Raw genomic sequence first — 24,237 nt, forward strand, 5'->3', positions numbered from 1 at the left:
TAAGCGTCCGACTTCAGCCGGGTCACGATCTCACGGTCCGTGAGTTCGAGCCCCGCGTCGGGCTCTGGGCTGATGGCTCGGAGCCTGGAGCCTGTTTCCGATTCTGTGTCTCCCTCTCTCTCTCTGCCCCTCCCCCGTTCATGCTCTGTCTCTCTCTGTCCCAACAATAAATAAAAAAGGTTGAAAAAAAAAATTAAAAAAAAAAAAAAAAAGGAATATAGAATCTGAAGCTGAAGAAATTCAAGAACAAAATACTGTAGAATTAATTGCTAGATTAGATTTTTTCCTTGCTGTGGTTCTACCTCTTTTAGAAAAAAAAAGGCATGATATAAATCTGATAGATATTGTGGGTGAAGGGGATTAAGAAAAAAAATGTCGTGGGGCACCTGGGTGGAACAGTCAGTGAAGTATCCGACTCTTGATCTCAGCTCAGGTCATCATCTCATGGTTCATGAGATCAAGCCCCGTGTTGGGCTCTGCACTGACAGCATGGAAGCCTGCTTGGGATTCTCTCTCTCCCTCTTTCCCTGCCCCTCCTCGCTCTCTCTCTCTCAAATAAATAAATAAACTTTAAAAATATTGTTGTGAATATTGTTACAGAAATCATGATAATGTCAGTATCAGGGACATATACAATATTACTCTCTGATTCTGGGTCTGCATAAGCTTATTCATTTAAAGCAAACTGAGGACTGGTATGTTGCAAACTTTCAAGATGACCTGAACTTTAAAGAGTTTGTGCATTAGTTGTGTCTGATGGATGTAAATTTGCCTCCTAGTTCACTTTGTGTCAAGAACTAATACTGTAAACCTAATTTTCTCTTACTGGTGTTGTAATAACTTATCAAAAAAAATCTTTTTCCCCCTAAATTTCATGTTGTGTCATGAGGAATGTGTTCTTGTTGAAATCAAATTCAAACAATTCTCCCCAGAGGTAACCACTGTTAGTGTTTGATGTGTATCTTTCTAAAGGTTTTTCTCCATTTTTTCATAAGTATATATACTATCATACCATATATATATACACATATATATATATACATGTATATATGTACATATATACATATATATACACATAAGTATATATACTATATATAATATCATGTTATATAATTTTTTTATTTGGTTTTACAGAAAATGTTATTCCACTCAGTCTCTTCTTTTGTTTCTGTGTTTATTCACTATGACTTGGAAATATTTTAGTATCAGTATGTATCAACTTTATTTTTTCATACAATAGCGTTCCACAGTATATGTATACCATAATTAACTCTACCTGTATAGGTAAGCATTTCGTTTTTTGTTTGTGTTTGTTCATTACTGCATCAATTTTTTTTAAAATCCTTCTACCACATGTGAAATACAGAAATTTTTTATTATTGATTAACCTTCATTGTTGGATTTGGCAGGAAAAATGTCATTTTAGTTAGCTAATAATTTATTTTCAAAAAGCTTCTTGTAACAAGTCATTTGAATAAAAGTAGAAAAAGAAGTAGATCCAGAATTATTTTAACTGAAAGCACTTGTTTTTTTTTTTTTTTTTTTAAACTCAAGGTAAATAGTCTAGTTAGTTATGTCTTGGGACATGAAAGGTGATTTTTGTGACCACACCCAAAGTAGAAACTGGTGCCATTGTTGAGACATTCAGGTTTTTGCAGCTGTGATTACTGACTCTTTTTTTTTTTTTATATAATAGTGAATTTTTAGTCCTTCTAATATAAACCAGCTTTGAGTTGGGTAAAACTATAGGATCTATTTTGAACTGTCATCTTTTTTTTTCCCTTATGGCTAAGGGTGGGAAGAATTAAAATACTGGAATTTATATAATTTTCTTAGTGTATTAAGTGATATATTCTTAGGTGAAATTACATTTTACTTATTTTTATTTATGAATTCTAAATTAAATATTTTGAAAACATTTACATTGCATTTAGTTTACATTTGTCTTTTTATGAACAGCTCAGTGTTTGATATTTTAAATCCTTTTTGATTCTAGCTCCACATATTTCATTTTCTGAAAGCAAGTTTATTATGTATTGAATTCTTGGGTTTTTTTTATGTTTATTTATTTATTTTGAAAGAGAAAGAGCATGAGCAGGGGAGGGACAGAGAGAGAGAGAGAGAGAGAGAGAGAGAGAGAGAGAAAATCCCAGTTTGTTCCCTGTATTTAAAAGTCTCTTATGGTTTTCCTCCCTCTCTGTTTTTATCTTATTTTTCCTTTCTTTCCCCTATGTCCATCTGTTTTGTTTCTTAAATTCCACATATGGATGAAATCATGAGATATTTGTCTTTCTCTGACTTACTTATTTCACTTAGCATAATACATTCTGGTTCCATCCACGTTGTTGCAAATGGCAAGATTTCATTCTTTTTGATTGCTGAGTAATATCTATTATATATGAAAACCACATCTTCTTTATCCATTCATCAGTCAATGGACATTTGGGCTCTTCCCATAATTTGGCTACTATATACATTGGGGTGCATATGTCCCTTTGAAACAGCATTTTTGTGTTGTTCAGATAAATATCTAGTAGTGCAATTGCTGGGTCATAGGGTAGCTCTATTTTTAATTTTTTTTAATGTAATTTATTGTCAAATTGGTTTCCATCCAACACCCAGTGCTCACCCCAACAGGTGCCCTCCACAATGCCCATAACCCATGTTCCCCTCTCTCCCACCCCCCATCAACCCTCAGTTTGTTCTCAGTATTCAAGAGTCTTTTATGGTTTGCCTCCTTTGCTCTCTGTAACTTTTTTCCCCCCTCCCCCTCCCCCTTGATCTTCTGTTAAGTTTCTCAAGATCCTCATATGAGTGAAAACATACAGTATCTGTCTTTCTCTGCCTGACTTCTTTCACTTAGCATAACACTCCAGTTCCATCCACGTTGCTACAAAAGACCATATTTCATTCTTTCTCATTGCCAAGTAGTATTCCATTGTGTATATAAACCACAACTTCTTTATCCATTCATCAGTTGACGGACATTTAGGCTCTTTCCATAATTTGACTATTGTTGAAAGTGCTGCTATAAACATTGGGGTACAAGTGCCCCTATGCATTAGCACTCCTGTATCCCTTGGGTAAATTCCTAGCAGTGCTATTGCTGGGTCATAGGGTAGATCTATTTTTAATTTTTGAGGAACCTCCACACTGTTTTCCAAGGCGGCTGCACCAGTTTGCATTCCCACCAGCAGTGCAAAAGCATTCCCCTTTCTCCACATCCTCACTAATACCTGTTGTTTCCTGAGTTGTTCATTTTAGCCATTCTGACAGGTATGATATGGTATCTCATTGTGGCTTTGATTTGTATTTCCCTGATGATGAATCATGTTGAGCATCTTTTCATGTGTCTGTTAGCCATCTGGATGTCTTCTTTGGAAAAGTGTCTATTTATGTCTTCTGCCCATTTCTTTACTTGATTATTTGTTTTATGGGTGTTGAGTTTGATTAGTTATTTATAGATTTTGGATACCAACCCTTTATTCATTATGTCATTTGCAAATATCTTCTCCCATTCAGTAAGTTGCCTTTTAGTTTTGTTGATTGTTTCCTTTGCTGTGCAGAAGCTTTTCATCTTGATGAGGTACCAGTAGTTCATTTTTGCTTTTATTTCCCTTGCCTCTGGAGACATGTCTAGTAAGAAATTGCTGCGGCTGAGATCAAAGAGGTTGTTGCCAGTTTTCTCCTCAAGGCTTTTGATGGTTTCTTGTTTAAATTTAGGTCTTTCATTCACATTAAGTTTATTTTATGTATGGTGTAAGAAAGTGGTCCAGGTTCATTCTTCTGCATGTTTCTGTCCAGTTTTCCCAATACCTTTTACTGAAAAGACTTGTCTTTTTTCTGTTGGATATTATTTCCTGCTCTGTCAAAGATTAGTTGGCCATACATCTGTGGGTCTATTTCTGGGTTCTCTATTTTGTTCCATTGATCTGAGTGTCTGTTTTTGTGCCAATACCACACTGTCTTGATGATTAGAGCTTTGTAATACAGCTTTAAGTCTCGGATTGTGATGCCTCCAGCTTTGGTTTTCTTTTTCAAGATTGCTTTGGCTATTTGGGGTCTTTTCTGGTTCTATACAAATTTTATGATTGCTTGTTCTAGCTCTGTGAAGAATGCTGGTGTTATTTTGGTAGGGATTGCATTGAATGTGTACATTGTTTTGGGTAGTATAGAGATTTTAGTAATACTTGTTCTTCTAATCCATAAGCTTGGAATGTTTTTCCATTTCTTTTTGTTTTCTTCAATATCTTTCATAAGCTTTCTATAGTTTTCAGTGTACAGATCTTTTACCTCTTTGGTTAGCTTTATTCCTAGGCATCTTAAGGTTTTTTGTGCAGTTGTAAATGGGATTGATTCCTTGATTTCTCTTTCTGCTGCTTCATTATTGGTGTTCTGAAAGGCAACTGATTTCTGGACATTGATTTTATATCCTGCAACTTTGCTGAATTCATGTATTATTCTAGCAGTTTTTCATCTGGAACCATAGAGACCAGAAGGAAATAGAACAGTATTGAAATAAAATAACTGTCAATCCAGATTATATATCCAGTGAAAATACACTTCTGAAATGAAAGGAAGAAACCAAGATGTTCCCACTTGAAGGAAAACTAAGAGAATTTGTCAGAGGAGACCTACTCTAAAAAAATGGCTAAGGAAATTATCCAAACAAAAGGCAATGATAAAGGAAGGAATTTTGGAACATTAGGTAAAAAACAAAGGAAAGGACAAGACTGTGGGTTAATGCAATAGACTTTCTTTTTTTAAGTTTAAAATTATGTTTGTTAAATTAAAAAATATATATAACATTGTCCGGTGTGACTTTAATGTATGTAAAGGAAAATTTTAAGAAAATTATATCATCAACATGGGAGAGTAATAGACATAAGGAAAAGTAAGGGTTTTACACTTGATTTGAACTGGAAAAAAAGACAACACAAGTAATGGTGTTATTTATTTATTTTTTTTTTAAGAAGTAATGCAAATTTATTTACTTCTACAGTCTATTCTATGATAAGGCTTGGGATTATTTGGAGTTTGATTGCAAGATTTGAAACTGTCAAAATCATTTGGAGCTAGTTTACATTTGTATTTCAAAAACTATAGTACGTTTTCTCCATTTTTCACTCTGATTTCTAAGAACCTGATGTTATCGGTAGTGATTAAAACAGAGGAAAGTTTACTATAATTATATATTTTGATTTTGAGTAGGCTAATGATATTTTAACATTTTATAATTTTTTATTTTTGAACAACTTTACTGAGATATAATTCATTTATTATAGAATTCACCAATTTAAAGTTTATAATTCAGTAGTTTTTAGTTTTTCACAGAATTATACAGTATTCACCACAGTGTAATTTCAGAGCATTTTCGACACTCTATATGAAACCTTATTTCTGTTAGTGGTCATTTTTCACTCCCTAACCAACTACGTGTTTTCCTACCCTTGGTAACCATTAATCTACATTATATCACTATAGTCATAGTGACTATAGTCACTATGACTACATTATGTTTTCTGGACATTTTGTATAAGTGGAATCATACAACTTTTGATCTTTGTGATTTATTTCTTTCACTTAGAATAATATTTTCAGAGTTCATCCATATTGTTACATGTCTTAGTATTTCATTTCTTTTTTATTGTCCAGTGGTATTGCATTGTATAGATACACCACATTTTATTTATCCTTTCATCAGTTGATGGCCATTTGGATTGTTTTCACTTGTTGACTATTAATGAATAATGCTATGTGGATGTATTTTATTTCTCCTGGGAATATACATAGGGTTGGAGTTACTGGGTTGTATGATTATCTATGTTTAACATTTTGAGGAACTACCAGAATGTTTCCGGTTGCAGTGTTTTATATTCCAACCAACAGTGACTGAGAGTTCTAATTTCTCTCCATCCTTACCAACACTTGTTATTTTCCATTAAAAAAAAATATTTAGCCATGCTATTGGGTTTAATTAGCATTTAAGTCTTTAATCCATCCTGAGTTAATTATTATCTATGGTGTAAAGAGGGTACAACGTTTGTTGTTGTTGTCGTTGTTGTTGTTGTTGTTGTTGTTGTTGTTGTTGATATCCAGTTATTCCCAACCTCATTCATTGAAAAGACTGTTTTTCCTCATTGAATTGTCTTGCGACCATTGTCAAAAATTAATTAACCATCTTTGTGAGGATTTATTTGTAGACTCTCCAAGTGGGATGATTTGCATTGGATATATAGACCAATTTGGAGAGTATTGCCATTTTAATAGCATTAAGTTTTATGATCCATAATGATGAAATGTCTTTATTTTATCCTCATTAATTCCTTCCAACAATCTGTTGTAGTGTCTCCTGTGTACTTTATTCTTTTTGATGCTATTGTAAAATGAATTGTTTCTATTTCATGTTCAGATTCTTCATTACTACCATATAATAATAGGATTGATTTTGTGTATTTGTTCTGATATATAAGTTCATTAGTTCTAATAATTTTTAATAGATTTCTTAGGATTTTCTATATATAAGATCATGCCACCTGCACTCTTTCCAGTCTGGGTGCCTTTTGTTTCTTTTTCCTGCCTAATTGTCCTGGATAGATGTCCAATACCATTTGAAGAAGAGCTACAAGCACATACATCCTGGTCATTTTCCTGATCTTAGGGGGACAACATTTAGTTATTAGCCATTAAATATGATGTTTTAAGTGAGTTTTCAATAGGTGGTCTTTACTAGGTTGAGAGAGTTTCTTTTTATTTCTAGTTTGTTGAAAAAATTTTTTTTGATCATGAAAGGTTGCAGAGTTTTGTCTGGTGCATTTCTGTGTCTTTTGAAATGAAGATTTTGTTTTTTCTTATGAATGTGGTATATTCCATTTGATTTTTGGATGTGAAATCAGCCTTGCTGGGGCATCTAGGTGGCTTACTCACTTGAGGGTATGACTTTGCTCGGGCGTGATCTCACGGTTCATGAGTTCAAGCCCTGGGTTGGGCTCACTGCTTTCAACATGGAGCCCATTTCTGATCTGTCCCCCCCTCTCTCTGCCCCTGCCCCACTCGTGCTCTCTCTCTCCCAAAAATAAAAAAATAAATATTAAAAAAAAATCAGTCTTGCATTCCTGAGATAGTCTCACTTGGCCTTGGTGTATATATGTTTTTTATGTGTTGCATTAATCTATTAATTAATATTTTGTTGAATATTTCATATCTTCATTCACAGGGGATATTGGTTTGTAGTTTGGTGTCTTAGGTTTTGCTATCAGTGTAATACTTTACTCAGAATGAGTTAGGATTTGTTCTCTTTTTTTTTTTAACTTTTTGGAAGCATTTTTAACAGATCAGTATTAATTTTTTTTGTTAATAATTTTGTAGGATTCACTAACACAACCTGGTGGTAGCAGACTTTTCTGTGTGGGTGAGTGTGTGTGTGTGTGTGTGTGTGTGTGTGTGTGTGTGTTGTGGGGGGTGGGCAGACAGAGAGGGAGAGAGAGAATTCCAAGCAGGCTCCACACTGTCAGCACAGAGGCTGACATGGATCTCGATCCCATGAACTGTGAGATCATGACCTGAGCCGAAATAAAGATTCAGACGTTCAATGGATTGAACCACCCAAGAGCCCCTGTTTTTTGTGTTTGTTTTTGTTGTCGTTTTTTTTAACAAATTCATTCTCTTGCTATTGATCTCTTCAGATTTTCTGTTTTCCTTCTGAGTTTGGTAATTTTATCTTTCTAGGAAGTTCCCTTTTTTATCTTAGTAGTCTAATTTTTAGCATGTAGTTGTTTATAGTGTGTTCTTACAATGCTTTTATTTCTGTAAGGTAAGTACTGATATCTCCTCTTTCATTTCTGATTTTGTAATTTGAGTCTTTCCTCTTCATTTGGTCGATTTATCTAAAGGTTTTTCATTCTGTTTGTGTTTGCAAATAATTAATTTTTTTTATTTTTCTCCCATTTTCTATTCTCTAATTTACTAATTTTCACTCTAACCTTTATTTTGCATGACTTCTTACTTTGGCTTTAGTTTGTTGTTTTTCTGGTTCGTTAAAATGGATAAGTAGATTATTGAGATAATATCTTTTTTCTGACTTATGTAATTAATCTTTTTCTTTTTTAAAAAAGGCGTTTATATTATATTTCTTTCTATAGGCATTATATTTAGGAATTATATTTTCTCTTGATTCTAGTTTGTTTCATCCCATAAGTTTGTTATATTGTATTTTCATTTTAGTTCGTGTAGAAAAAGTTATAATCCTTATTGTGATTTCTTCTTTAACATATTGTTTCTTAGAAAAGTATTGTGTAATTTACACACACACACACACACACACACAGATTCCCCAAATTTCTGGTGGTTATTAAATTCTAATTTAATTTCATTGTGGTTGGAAAATTCTTTTTAATGATTTTATTTGGGTGGAGTGTTCTGTAGATGTCTCCACGTGTATGCAGTTGGTTCATAGTGTTGTTTAACTCTTCTGTCCACTGTTAGTAATATGCTTAATTTTTCTATCCTTTATTGATAGTGAGTGTATCAAAGTATCCATTATTCTTGAATTCTTCGTTATTGTGTCGGTTTGGTTTCATGTATTTTGGGGGTATTTTGTTAACTGTATATGTCTTCTTTATTGTTATATCTTCCTTAAGTATTGACCCTTTTAGTATTGTAAGATGTTTGTTTTTATCTCTGGTATGATTTTTTTTTCTCCTAAAGTCTATTTTTTTTCTTGACCTTATTATATCCTCTCCAGCTCTGTTAGAGTTTTTATTTGCATGGTATATCTTTTCCCATCCTTTTACTTTCAACCAGTGTGTATCTTTGAATCTAAACTGTCTTTTGTACAAATACAATTATGTACTTTTAAAAAATGTAGTTGCTTTTTTTATTAAATATTTTTGAAATGTTTATTTATTTTCGAGAGAGCGAGAATGTGCAAGTAGGGGAGGGGCAGAGAAAGAGGAAGACAGAGGATCAGAAGTAGGCTCTGTGCTGACAGCAGAGAGCCCACTGTGGGGCTCAAACTCACAAACCATGAGATCATGACCTGAGCTGAAGTTGGCCACTTAACCGACTGAGCCACCCCAGCACCTCAAAATGTAATTGCTTTTTAAATCAATTAAGAGAAGAGCAGAGAAGAAATATTCAATTATTTTGTCTTTTAAAACTACCCACATGATTAACTTTACTGGCATGTTTTGTTTCTTCATGTGGATTGAGTCATTTTCTGATTTTACTTGTTTTAGCCTAAATGTACTTCTGTTAGTATTTACTGTAACTTGTGTCTGCTAACAAAGAATTTGTCTTGAAAGAGCTTTAGTTTCATTTTCATTCTTTAAAGATAATTTTCTATCTTTGAAAGCTTTTTTTTTGTTTTCTTTTGTTGGGTATATATTTCTTGTGAGACAGACTTTTTCTTTAGTTTCAGCACTTTGAAAATGTCATCCCATTCCCTTCTCTCTTTCATTGTTTCTGATGAGAAGTAAGCTGTTAATTTTTTTGTGGTTATCTTGTATGTGATGAATCATTCTTCTACTGTTCTCAGAATTGTTTTTGTCTTTCAACATTTTGACTATAATATGTCTGGGTATGTATCTCTTTTAGTTTTTCCTACATGGAAGTCACTGAGCTTCTTATATGTGTATATTGTATTTCATCACTGTGGGAAGTTTTTAGCTATTATTTCTTTAAGTATTTTTTATTCTCTTCTTTCTTTGTGTTACTTTCATTGTATATGTGTTGATTCACTTAATAGTGTCTCACATTTTTCTGAGGCTTTATTCATTTTTCTTTAATATTTAAATGCTATAGTTTAGATTCCATGGTCTTTATTGATATTTCTTCAGATTTACTGATTATGTCTTCTCTCAGTTCAAACCTGTTTAAAACCTCTATGAAGTTTTTCATTTTTGTTTCACTTTTCTACTCCAGAATTTCCTTTTGTTTCTCTTGTATAATTTCCCTCTTTGTTGATACTGTGTATTTTATGAGATGTTATTTAATTGTTTAAGCATGGTATCCTTTAGTTCTTTAAACATTTTTATAATTGGTGCTTTGAAGGCATTTTCTGGTCCAGTCTAATATCTGGGCCACATTAAAGGTAGTTTTTACTGACTCCTGTTTTTCCTGTATATGTGATGCAGTTTCATACTTCTTTCCATGTCTAGCAATTTTTTACTAAAAACTAGACATTGTATATAAACTGTAGTAGCAATTTTGTGTTTTCAATCCTCAGGAAACTTTGTGTTTTTGTTTGATCATTTAGTGAAGTCTGTTTCTTTTGAATTGTGCAACTTCTGATTTTGTAGACAGAGCAAAATGGACATTCACATACTCATTCTGACTACCAGAAATGACTGTTTTCAAGCCATGGTCTCTTTAACTATTTCTTTCCTGATTTCCGTTTTGTGATTCTGACTTGTCTCTATTTTATTGTATCTATTTATTGTATCTTGCTGTTAGTTTCTGTTAATTTCTAGTTGATTGCTCTATTGTTCTGACAGTGCCCTAGAGTATCCACTGATCCACTTATAGACTAGTTATAGATCATTCCTTTTGGCAGAGCTGGTTTGTGTGCCAGAGCCTCCCTGTAACCTGTCATAGAACCTATAGACAATGCATAGGCCCTGGAAGAGTAGGATACTTAATTTGCTCTTTATTGGTTTCCTCACCCAGATCCCTTTCACAGCTGGAGCTGTGTATGAGGGAAGGAGGGTAAGTACTATTCTGCTACATGGTTGCCACTGTTACTCAGTAGATATCTTCTATGACATGGAGTTCACAAGGATGGGATAGTCCAGTGTTTATAGCTGTTAAATATCTCTGTAATAGTTCTCTTGCTTCAGCAATGTAGGAGAGATGGGAACTGGCATTTGACTTCTGAGCTCAACTGAGCAGCTGTCCTGCAGTCGGAGCTGTGGAGGAAAGGAGGATTGCATTTTTTACCAGCTGCCTATTTATGTGATATAAGTCTTCTGCAGCATGGAGCTGTGGAAAATAGGATCTATTAATGTTCACCAGCTGCCAAGACTACCAGGAATAGTCTTTTACACTAATAGATTGGGGATGATGGGAACTGTCACTCAGCTGCTGAGCCTGCTGAAACAGTTCTGCAGGGCTCAGCTGTGGGTGGATGCATGAAGTCCCTAGAGTTTAGTATCATAGTTTCCCCTCTGTTCCTACCAGGTTTCTATAAACTTCATTGAATAAATATTGCTCAATTTATTGTAAGCCCTTTGATAAATCTACAGAGACTTTGAATGATTGTTTTTGCTTAAAAGATACCTATCTGGGGTAGAGGTTTCTCTGAACTCCTAATATCATCATTCCAGAAGTCCCACCCCACCCCCTCTTATATCTTTTCATCCATATTAAAATAGTGGTTACTTATTACATATGTTCTTCATTTAAAAATTATTATCTTGGGATCAGTGAATAGTTGGGAGTCATGGCATCTTTTGTATTTCTCACTGTATTAATAAGAGTTAAAGATTTGTTTACATCATCTTGTCATATATGAGTACCTCGACCCTTGGATCATTGCTGATTTCTTGTCCTAATGCTTTTCTAAAATGTGAGACTTTTTTTATGTGATTAAATTCTCTAATACTGTGCCTCTTAGGAATTTTAGAATGTTTCTGGGTTTTGTTTCAGCAAATTACCATGGATTCAAATATTAATTTAAAGCTTAATAATTTAAATATGAGTTGTACTTTTACATTGGTAATCAAATAAAAGGAAAAAAAAAACCTTAATTTCCAATTCATTTGGTTAGCATACTTTGTGTGCCTAAGACCATTCAAATGAAATAGCACTTTTTAAAGTTCCCAAATGATGTGACCAACAGTTTGTGATTTTAAAACAGAAATAAGCTACGTTATAATTTAAACTTTCACAACGAATTGAAAATTCTGTTTTACCTTTAATTAGCCTCATGTAGACATACCTTGGAGATATTGCGGATTTGATTCCAGACCACCACAATAAAGTGAATATTGTAATAAAATGATTCAAATGAATTTTTCATTTTCCTATTGCATATAAAAGTTATGTGTACACCATGCTGTAGTCTGTCATGTGTGCAACAGCGTTATGTCCAGAAAATATACATACCTCAATTAAAAAATACTTTATTTCTAAAAAATGCTTACCATCATTTGAGATTTTAGCTAGCTGTAATTTCTTTTCTTTTTTTTTTAAGTTTACATATTTATTTTGAGAGAGACAGAGACAGCGCAAGTAGAGGAGGGGCAGAGAGAGGGAGGGAGACAGGAGAATCCTAAGCAGGCTCCCACTGTCAGCACAGAACCTGACATGAGGCCTGAACTCACGAAGCCGTGAGATCACAACCTAAGGCGAAACCAAGAGTAGGGTGCTTAACAGACTGAGCCACCCAGGCGCGCCTAGCCATAATTTCCTTTTGCTGGTGGAAGGTCTTACCTTGATATTGATGGCTGCTGACTGATCAGGGTGGTGGTTGCTGAAAGTTGGAAGGCTGTGGCAATTTCTTAAAATAAGACAGCAATGAAGTTTGCCACATCAACTGACTCTTCCTTTTATGAATGGTTTCTCTGTAACATGCGATGGTGTTTGATAGCATTTTACCCATAATAGAACTCGTTTCAAAATTGAAGGCAGTCCTCTCAAGCCCTGCCACTGCTTAATCAGCTAAGTTGACCTAATATTCTAAATCCTTTCTTGTCATTTCAACAATTTTGACAGCATTTCACCAAGAGTAGATTCCATCTCAAGAAACCACTTTTCTGTGCTCATCCATAAGGAGTCACTCCTTATCTGTTAAAGTTTTATCATGAGATTGCAGCAGTTTAAATATAATAATAATGAAAAAGTTTGAAATATGATAATTACCAAAACATGAGAGAAAGACATGAAGTGAGCAAATGCTGTTGGGAAAATGGCGCTGGTATACTTGCTTGAGGCAGGGTTGCCACAAACCTTCAATTTATACAAATGCAGTATCTGAAGTGAAATAAGATGAAGCACAATAAAGCAAGGTATATACGTGTATTCAATGGATTAGCTGACCATATCAAATTGGAATTCAGTTCTTTCAGTAAATCCTTATTCATACAACTTCAGACCATCCATTACAGGAACTGGGTGAAGAAAACCTACAATCCAATTACATAAACAACTTTGAGATCCAAACCTATTTTGTACTATTATTGTGTATTACACACTCATATTCTTATCTTTTTCTAACTTTAATAATGATATGTAATAATTTATATGTTTTTATTCTATGAATTCCCCAAAGAGGATTGCATTTCTACAAAAATTTCTACTTTAAGACAACCACGTACTTCTGTTGGTAGAGATAACTGATTATTTTAAAATCAGACAAACTTGATCAAAGCCCCAGCTCTGGTACTTCATAACAATGTGACCTTGGGAAGTTCCTTACATATGAATTCTAGTTTCCTCATAAATATAAATGGGGGAATAAACCATAGAACCTATTCATAGGAGTATTGGGATGATCCAGTAAGATAGTGTATATTGCTTGGCTGATAATAATGCTGCTAATAAATATTAGTTATTACATATATCATTGTTTTCCCAGCTTTTTAGCATAGCAATCTCAATGCATTATCATTATCTTACAGCTGATTATTAATTAGTTTACTTTTCAAAATGATACAATGTGAATTCTTCTTTCAATTTTCTTTTTAGAAATATCCACTTTAAGGGAAAGAGATTGTGGACCAGCCCTTCATATTCCTGGGCTCCTGTTAAAAAGCCAGCGTTCTTCTGTTCATTTAGAAAATAAATAACTTGCTCCAGATTGATGAAAGAGACATGTGAAATTCTGTTAAAGTACAGCAGAAAACAAAGCTAAAATTAAGCTAATGTGCTATATATGCCAACTTTTCCCATAATGTTTACTTAATTTTCTTTACTTTTTCTTTTGTGTCATGATTTTTAAAATCTTTTATTCTGATAGTTAACAGCAGTAAAGTAAATGTAGATCTTGGAAGGCTTTTCATAGGAGCATGCCACATCAAAGATTGTTTACATAAGAATTTTCCTTTACTTGTTTAATTGTGCTTTTGTCTTGAAATTGTCATTCTTCATGATACACACTGGCTCAGACTTCACAGTTCTTTCATGTCTGTAGTTTTCTCTATCAAGGATTACTATCCAAGATGTAGACTATCTTAATTTTTTTTGAGGATAACAAGCAGCTGTCTTACTGTGAGCACTTTTTGTTTAAGTTGTCCTTAACAGTTGTCACTGTCAGGATTTCTTAATCCATTGGTTCTCACCTTTGTTCGGCACATAATAAATTACTTGTGATGCTTTTTTGAAATGCATATGCCAAGGCAGGTTTCCTCTCTGGAAATTCTAATTTGATGTTGATGGGATCCTAGTATGTATATTTTCTTTAAAGTTCTAAAAGTCATTCTGCTACCCTCTCAGGGGCAGTTATCCCCTGATATTTGGGGATATCATTGATATGAAGGGATCATTGTCTTATCCCTTCATATTTATTTGCCTGTCAAACTATTCTATTTCAACCTGTTTCCGTGTTTTCCCCATTTTTGTCATCTAATATTGAACCTGTCAAGGTTGTGTATATGTGTGTGTTTCCCATTGAAATCACTGGGGAATTCTTCTGTAGAATAAAGATGAGAGATACTCTAACAGAGTTTAAGTGACTTTAGGATGGACTGCTCTTTGATTTTGAAAATTAAAAAGTTAGCAAAAGTTTCAGCTATAACCAAAAAACTCGGATTTATTCTACATTAATTTTTTTAAACTTATGTCTTGGTTTTGCCAATGTGGGATAAGTGATCACAGTAAGGAAGAGGGACTTCCAAAGGTAGTCCAAAGGTAGAGGGACTACCAAAGAAAGTAATATATGGAAAAAATACAGGTATATTTGCTAAAACAGATTTAATTTTGTAACTTAAGGAATAAGATGTCTTATTTTTTTTTAATTTTTTTTTAACGTTTATTTATTTTTTTTGAGACAGAGAGAGACAGAGCATGAACGGGGGAGGGTCAGGGAGACACAGAATCTCAAACAGGTTCCAGGCTCTGAGCCATCAGCACAGAGCCCGACGCGGGGCTGGAACTCACGGACCGTGAGATCATGACCTGAGCCGAAGTCGGACGCTCAACCCACTGAGCCACCCAGGCACCCCATGATGTCTTATTTTTTAAAAGAGAAATTATCTCACTTTCTCCACCTCTTACACAGATGTGTTTGTTTCTTTTTTATCTTTTTAGAAGTATCTCAGTATATATCTATTCAGTTAATGCACTGGATATAAGCACTTGAGCTAAAGCTATTTTAGATGCTGACACATTCTTAAAATGACTTTTCTTTTTATCCTAAATAACTTTTGGGAATAATTTTCCAAAGGAAGTAGTAGTTGACTCAGTGTGTTAAAGTTCAAAGCTGGAACTATTGCTAACATGCTGTTACAGTGAGTGGAAAGTGCTCAAGAAATTAAATTCACATATTGCATTTATTTTATCTTACTTTGAGTCTCATTCATTAAAACTTCCAATTTGACATAAATAAGATATGAACATATTTCTTGGTTAACAGTTTTGTTTACTACTGTATAGAGACAATGACAACAGGCTCCTCCCCCCTTCCTTGTGTGTGTGTATGTGTGTGTGTGTGATGTTTGCTTTAAGGTAGAACAGTTAGAAAAGGAGTTTTCACTTGTGAAATTTTTCTATACAGAGTTTTTTATTTCATCCTGAATTTACATTTACAAGTTATTTTCTTGGTTCTGTCACAACTTGTGTATTTTTTAAATTAAATTATACTCTATTGTTTTTATTGTTTAAATGTAAGGAATTTGGATATTTTTCAAATCATAGCAGATATGAGAAGTATTGAAACTTATTGAATTTTGACCTAGTTGACAGATTAGCAAAAAATGGTGTATAGAATAGCCTGAGGGGCACCGGATGGCTCAGTTGGTTGAGCGTCTGGCTCTTGACTTTGGCTCAGGTCATGATCTCACAGTTCATGAGTTCAAGCCCACATCAGGCTCTGTGCTGATAGCACAGAGCCTGTCTCTGTCTCTCTCTCAAAATAAATAAACTTAAAAAAAAAGAATAGCCTAAAAAGGGGGCATTTAGGTGGCTCAGTTGGTCACGCATCCAACTCTTGGTTTCAGCTCAGGTCCTGATCTCATTGTTCGTGAGATCGAGCCCTGAATTGGGCTCTTCACTTACAGCATGGAGCCTGTTTAGGATTCTCTCTCTCCCTTTCTCTCTGCCTCTTCCCCCACCCTCTCAAAATAAATAACTAAACTTAAAAAAAAAAAAAGGAATAGCCTGAAAAAGACAAAGAAGAAAATGTAGTTTGGTTTAGGATTTATATGCACACACCAAATAAATTATAACTATACTGATTTAAGGTGTACTCTATGTTTCTTGGCCCTCTTGTGCCTAATCTAAACATTTTCTGTGTCCATTTTTTGGTGATATGTAGTTCCTGGTCATCGCATTCTTCTTAAAGAGTTTTGTATACAGTCTTCTCAAAATCTGAAGCTTTCTTTTCTCATGCTGGTGTTTTGTGTACACATGTTTCAACCAAAGTGTATTTACAAAACTTATCCTTACAGATATCTTTATAGATATCTACACATCTCAAGATATTTCTATTAAACTAGATATTTACACACACACACACCCATTCCTCTTTTAGTCTCTACTTCGGAAGCGTGACTGATGTATTGATCTTTAATTCTGTGTATTACAAACCAGATGGTAAAACCCAAAGAGTGCTTGACACATTAATAGTGCTTGTAAATACCATCTTGACTACTTTAATGAGAAAATAAGAATGAGTAGATTCTCTCTAGTCTTAGAACATCTCATGAAGAGAATTTCTCATGTATTTGTTTTTTCTTCTTGTTACGTTCAAATATGAGTATTGAATCAGATATGCCAGAATTTTTATATATTAGGCACATGAACTTTCTGTTATTCATAGCAGATGATGCAACATTTCTACATAAACTTAAGTTTTTCTGAAATTATCTTGATTAAAATTCTTGATATATTCATTTCCCATGTTAACCAACCTTGGTTTTATTGAAAGTGTCAGTCCTTTCCATTTTCTGTAAAGGTTAAGTACGTCTGAAATACCTTTTGGTAAGGATTGCTTTGAGTTTTAGCAGTGTACCATATGTTAAATGCCAGGCTGAAGTATCACATGCCTGCTGTATTCCATTTTTCAAAGCATCTACTTGCTAGTGTTTTATTTGAACTCTTAAGTTGTTTGTACTGTTTTATAAGGGAGAGCATATTACATTTAGGAGACTAGTTTTTCCCAGGGTGTAGAATTACTTGTATTGTATAAAGTTCTGCTCCAAGGAGGGGGAAACAACTTTGTTTTCTCTTCTTTTGATATTTTCCCTTGATTAAAGATTGCTAGCTTTTTGTGCAGAGAGGGGAGAAATAAATATTTAGGATGTGTGAGACCTGTCCTTTATCTTTTTTTAAATTCCATTATTTTGTTAACCCAAAGGTATGAAATAAATTTATAGTTTCAGTTATTTGATTGAACAAGGATTCTCATAAATTCCAGCTTTTATCGTATGATCAGATTTTTCCTGGACAAATACGGATGTTTGCTGTTGCCAATAGACTTTGGCCTAACAGCATGCTAGATACTAGTGATTGGTTTGGAACTAACGACTTGGCTTGTCCATTCTTATCCCTCCCACCAAACTTAACCTCAGCAGAGGATTGAGAAAGTTTGGTAGTTGAGAATAGCTCTGTGTGCCTCTGAGTTTCTTGGGCTAAGCCAGAATTTTGCATGCAAGGCTATTCTTGTGGTTTTTCCAGCCATGCCAAAACCAAAAGGCGTTGGAAATCTTGCAAGAGAACTTGTTCTAATATAGATTTAAAGCTTGCTTTTTTTATATTATGAGTGGTATATCAGACTGAGAGTCAAAGGAATAAAGGGTAGAATACTTCATACTGTATTGAGGATATAAATTTCAAATTTCTGCTTCAAAGCAGATATTGAAAAATACCTCCAAAGATTAAAAAAATGTAAATTTGTGGGATTTATGTAGTTAGTTGTTTCTTAAGACATGTAAGATCTGCCTTTTCCCCATTGGTTATTATTGGCTTACCTTCTAAAATACATTTTGAATGCTGTGGGTTCAATTTTTATATCACATCAGGTTAATATATGTAACTAATGTTGATCACATTTGAAAATTTTATCAATATGAGTCCTGCCCACCCAGATGTTGTTGATTCATTATAAGATTTTTGCCTATTATCATAAAAATATTATATTATTATCATAATAATAAAAAATACCAAAAATATTATCAAGCTACTCTATCATAAGTATCTTCCATTCATAATAATACTGTCTCTCCATATTGACCTGAATGAAGTTTGACCTATTCTCATGGGACTGAAAGTTTTTTTCCAAATTTTCCTTTTATCTAAGCTTATTAAATCGGTTTCTACATCTAGTAATAATGCTGGAAGAGTGATTATATTCTTTACAGAATATAATTTCTGTAACTATTCTAGTCAGTGTAATATATCAGTTATGTAGTTCTAACTCTCTCCTTATTCCAGTGACCTGAATTGTCAGCAAGGTCTATCTGGATTCAGGCATTTTCAGTGTTAGTGCCTAAAAAGTGTTAGGGGAAAAATTGATGTGTGTGTTACAGATTTACTTTCATTAATTTTTATTCCTTTTCTTTTCTTTTCTTTTCTTTTCTTTTCTTTTCTTTTCTTTTCTTTTCTTGTCACCAATATTCCAGTTAGTGAAAGACTGCATATCATAGTTCTTAGAGGCAGAAAAGATAAACTGATGAAAGTTTTTCTTATTCAATTTTTTAAATCCAAATGAGGATCTCTCACAACAAGCTATTTTTAATTTTTTAAATCTTTTGCCTGTTTGAAAGGATACAAGAGAGGACTGATTACCTATATTCTTTGAATGATAAGACAGAGACTCTGAGGAAGGAAAGCAGAGATGTAATAGCCAGTGACATTTGGGACAGTAGCATCTTAAGATGTCTGTGATGTTTGTAATTAGTGTGCAACCCAGTATCATAATAGAAGGCTGGTTTTGATTTTATATTTAAGTTCTTGTTAATCATCAGCTTTGGGGATACTTTATATATAAGAATATAGATTTTATACCAAGGATAAATTATCAAACCATAGGATTTACCCTATTATTTTCAAAGTTATTTTTTTTGACAAGGTAACATATGTATGCATATGCAGTATAAAATTTGAAAGATATGGAAGCATCAAGTTCAAGGATTATTCTCTTTTCTTGCTTTAGCAATATATTCATGTAACCAAATGTTTTTAGTAATTAATCCATGGTAACAACCTAATGTAGGCCAATGTTCATCTAGCAAGCACCACTTTGTGCCATTTTCTAATGGTGAAATACTTCCATACCAGTTAGTATATTAATAATTCTTCTGAACCACTTTAATGATTTTGTTCCTTCCTCTGGGGCTTCTCTCTTACCGCATACAATCAAGCTGGAGCTTGGCATTGCAGGAGGTTTGGTATGTGCTCCATTACTGGGGATGGATTTCTGATTGTTTGGTGCCCAGTCTGGTTGATTTTAAATCTTTTACATATCACCTCAAATATTTTCACTTCTGTAGAAAAAGAACCCAGTGAAAGTATTTTACCTTGTCATCAACATTATTCTCTTTATGATGGAAAAAAAAACATAAAGGAAAATTTAATCTTCGTTAATAAGTCCTCTAATAAAATTGGTTTTAATGAAAACTCTAATCTCTCTCCATGTTGATGGCTTTACAGTGGGAAAACATTCTTTTCTAATCTTTGAGGTCTATATTTAATGAATGATGAATCTCGATTAATTTGGAGGAAAATGCTTCACTTTAATGATCTTAAATCTAGTAAATGAAAAAAAAATGTTGATCCTCACTTGTATTTACCTAGCATCAGTTATCATGAAAAGTAAGGAATTTAATTCTCAGATACCAGCAAATGGTTAGAATAATCCTATATTGAAGTATCAACATAAAGAATTAAATTAGCATTCATAATTTCACAGAACTCCTTTGTCATCGGCAGAGAGGAAACTCTATTATTCTCCCCCTTTATTAAAGGTAAAAAAATCTTACGTAGAGAAGCATAGTACTTTTATCAAACACATAAGTAGAGGAAATTTTATATAAAAGCCGGGTCATTCAAAGTGTGATGCAGGGCTCTATTCAGCCAGTTATACTGCCTCCTTGGAACATTAATGCATGTGTATTTAAGCCAAATATTTCTGACATTGAGATAGGTTTCTTTTTTCCCATGGTCTCTGATATTTCAGAAAATGAGACGCATAGTTTTTGCTGCAACCAGGTGCTCTGTTGTTTTAGTCACAATTCTTTTTTTTTTCCTTCCCTCCCTCCCTCCCTCCCTCCCTCCCTCCCATCCTCCCTCCCTCTGTCTTTCTTTTCTTTCTTTCTTTCTTTCTTTCTTTCTTTCTTTCTTTCTCTCCTTCCTTCCTTCCTTCCTTCCTTCCTTCCTTCCTTCCTTCAACTGTAGCTCTTACTCAAGTCACAAGGAACAATATTGTGGCATCTGAGGGTGAGGCATATCCATATGGCAGCTTTTCAGAAGTTTAAAGTATCTGGAGGCAGACATGCAGAGGCTCTGTGCTGTACTTAATTTTAGAAACTTCTTAATTTTAATGTGTTGTCCATGGCACAAAAGAAATTTTCACTGGGAGACTTTTGTGGTGTTTGAGGTAACAACTCTTATGTTACTAGAATCCCTTAACAACAAGGCCAACAGGAATGATTCCCTCTGTCCTGAAGATTTTCTTTGGCTTTCACAGCATCCGAAGCACTTTATAACATGGCTAGACTATATTGAATTTCCATGTTTAGATCTACACCCATAATTTAACATTTTTCTTTTTGAATTATATAGTACTATTGTATGCAATTCAAATACATAGAAAAACCTGAGGATCACTGCAATTCCAAATACTTGAAATCTGTAGCAGGATACATTTTTTGTAGTCTCAACATGACCTTGTTAATTTTCCTTTTTTAAATGAAGGAAAAGGGAAAGAGAAATCTTTTGTTTTTTAATCCATTTTTTTCCCATAATTTTAGGTAGTAGTGTTTGTCCTGTTTTTAAAAAGAACTGTGACCAAATTCATCACTATCACTCCTCAGACATACTTTCAAGAAAAGATGCACCTTCATTCTCCCCAAGAGAATGTTGAATTTACAGGACCTAACTTCTGCCAGCCAGGGTAGCAGGAGATCATGAACCTAAGCCTGAATTTGCAGCCAGTTTTGAGTAAATGAAAGCCTTAAGTCCATACCGAAGTCTTTTCTATAGAGAGTTATACTTCCTAATCCTTCTTCCGTTGCCCTTTTAAATCACCTCTCAATGATAGGTTTTAATCACGTTATTTGTGATTAATCACATTATCCCAACAAAATTTTCTAAAATATCTAAATGTTGTTTTCAGAGATAGCCTGATGTTCTCTTCTAACACATCCATATGTATATATCTCAACTGGATTACTAGCTCACTCACCAGAGGCCTTTTATATATATATATATATAAAATATCAGTTTGATTTGTGATACATCAAACCTCCACACTACAGGTCATCAAAGCTATAGATTGATGTCTTAGGCCCCCAAATTGGCAAGAGATATTTTTGATTAGTCAAGAGTCATTGAACACTAAGACAAGTTGGAAACCAGGCTCAACATTTAGAGCCAAATTTAGTCAGCTGCCATCATTTGGACACTCTTGTCTTCATTTTTATAGTCTTTGTTGCCAATCTATTTATAAAATGGAGAAAGTTAAGTATTGTAAATGAACTGCATGCTAATAGAGTGTCCAGATGAAGTTCACGTATTACTTGCCAGATATACTTGTAAAACATCTATGGCACTTTTTTGTGAGAGTATGAAAAACACTCAGCTTGTTCTTATTAGGATTAACTCCTCATTACCAGAGAGGAAAATTGCATTACTCTTATTTATACTAAATAAAAAATGTTTTATGCATGGTACATTAATTATAAGTTCCTAATATTATTGTATCTGAGTTGCCCACAAAGATCAGTGCTATGGATTTTTATTCTTTCACAAATTGTCCATTGGTGGAGAAAGTTTTAATAGCATTTGAGTGCTTTTGCTACTTTGCTTTGCTTTGTTCAAAGATATTTTAAAAAATGGTTTATAGATGCTTCCTTGTTTAAATCCTTTAAGGGTTTCTCTTCTCATTGCAATTAGAATAGAATTAAAATGCCTTTTCATGGTTCTCCATAGTTCTGGTCTTCTACCTACTTTTCTGATCTCTGATTCACTTTTCAGGCACAGGGTCAACAAGACCACAGTCCTTCTGGTAAGAAATTTGACCTGGTTAAGGATAAAAAGAAGTCTGGTGTAGCTATAGCATCTGATGGAATTCTCTGGTTCATATGATCCACATTGGCCTTTTTTCTAGTTCTTGAAGTCATCAGCCTTATTTCTACCCTTGGACTTTGCATTTTTTCCTTTGATGGAAATGTTCTTCCCCCAGACATTTTATATGGCTGAACTTCTGTTCACTTGTGACATCTCAACTCTATTTGTGTCTCTCCACAGAGCTCTTTCTTGACTATCCTTTTTAAAAATTGTCTTTTCCAGTATTTTTTTAAATCCTGTCTTTTTCTTCATAGCCTGTAACATCAGAAATGGTTTACTGTCTAACGTCCAATCTTCCTTGTCTTACCCACTCTCTCTATCCCCTTGCCAATAATGTAAGTTCGGGAGAGTCAAGCTCATGTCTGTTTTGTTCACTCTGTATCCCCAGTACCTAGAGCAGCACCTAGAATAAAGTATACGTTCAATGAATATAGTTGAATAAATGAAGATTAAATAAATGATGAAGGGGCTGTAAAAATAGAGTAAGTGCTTAGTTCGTGAAGAGAAATCTGTTTCATCTGGTTAGAACAGCTAAGACAAATGAGGAACAAAGTGGGTGGATCTGAATTCAATTCTTTGTTCCGTGGAGTCATTTTATATGATTTTGGGTATGTTTCTTAACCTCAATGCCTGTTTCTTTATCTGTGAAATAATGAGGTAGAGCCCATGGAAAAAAGATGGATGAATTGGTTGGTAAAATGACTGAGATTCATCATTTTTCCAAATGTATCTCAGTCAAGGAGGCTCTCCTTTTCGATAACAAACTTGCTTGCAATATGTTTGAAAAGCTGAGATAATATTATAAGATATACTAATAGTTTAATAGCTTTGCAAAATTTAAAGTAATATTTTGTTTAAAAAGAAAAAAAACATGAAAGTATCCCTTCAGAGTTTTAATGTACTCATTTTGCAGATATCTTTTAGTTTTGCTTATTGTATTTTTAGTTAAAAACTGGAAAATATCTGAAATATATTTTTGAAAAGCAAACTTACGTTTTTTCAAGAAAGGTGAAATTGTGCTTGACTTCAAATGACCCTTTACAACAATTATTTCGTACTACTGTAGTCAAAAAGCTGAACTAAGAATATAATTACAGACATCATTAACATCAAAGTTCTAATAGTTCGTCTATAAAGAGGCAAACAATCAGGCTTGGACATGCCAAAATTATGATTTATTTCTTCAGTTCATCCAGCACATATTTGTCTAATGTCTTCTGTGGGTGAGGTACTACTGCAGATATATTGGGTAGGTAAGTGAGTGAATTGAACAAAAGAAGTTCTTCTAGGGCTTAAATTTTAGTCAGTCTATTTATTCTATCCTTTGCTTCCAGCTTGCTCTGTAACTTTATACCTTTCTTCATTTGCAAAGTATGACTTAGAGGATTGATACAGAAAATTTGGGGGTGGCTTTTAAAATCATGTAATTACTGTTGCCTAAAATTATCTACAGTGTGTTCTTTTGAGGTATATCCTAAATACCAACATGATATTAATGTTTTGGAGACCATCTGGTTCTTTAGACACATCTGCTTTGCAAATCTGGACAAGTCATTTAATTTGATCAGGCCGGATCAGATCTGTAAGTATTGGACTATTTCAAGGGAGAAGAAAAACTGGATTTGTTGAGACAGTAGACTGTAGTTTGGGTTGTAGTAGTATATTTTGGCTATACTTCTCCTTTACATTCCAGCATATATTCAATTCCATTAAAAATATGTATCTACTGCTTATGGTATTGGTTGGAGTGGAGTGGTTTTTGACTTAATATATTTATTTTCTATGAGTCTAATAATT

General features: G+C 33.8%; 1 protein-coding gene across 8 annotated transcripts in view; it reads left to right on the forward strand.

Moving 5' to 3' along the window:
* Window positions 1-24,237, forward strand: part of CCDC91 (coiled-coil domain containing 91) — a 357,464-nt gene that overhangs the window by 183,446 nt on the left and 149,781 nt on the right. The gene's annotated exons all lie outside the window — the stretch shown is intronic.

The sequence above is a fragment of the Panthera uncia genome, chromosome B4 (assembly GCF_023721935.1).
Source record: "Panthera uncia isolate 11264 chromosome B4, Puncia_PCG_1.0, whole genome shotgun sequence".
Taxonomy (NCBI): domain Eukaryota; kingdom Metazoa; phylum Chordata; class Mammalia; order Carnivora; family Felidae; genus Panthera; species Panthera uncia.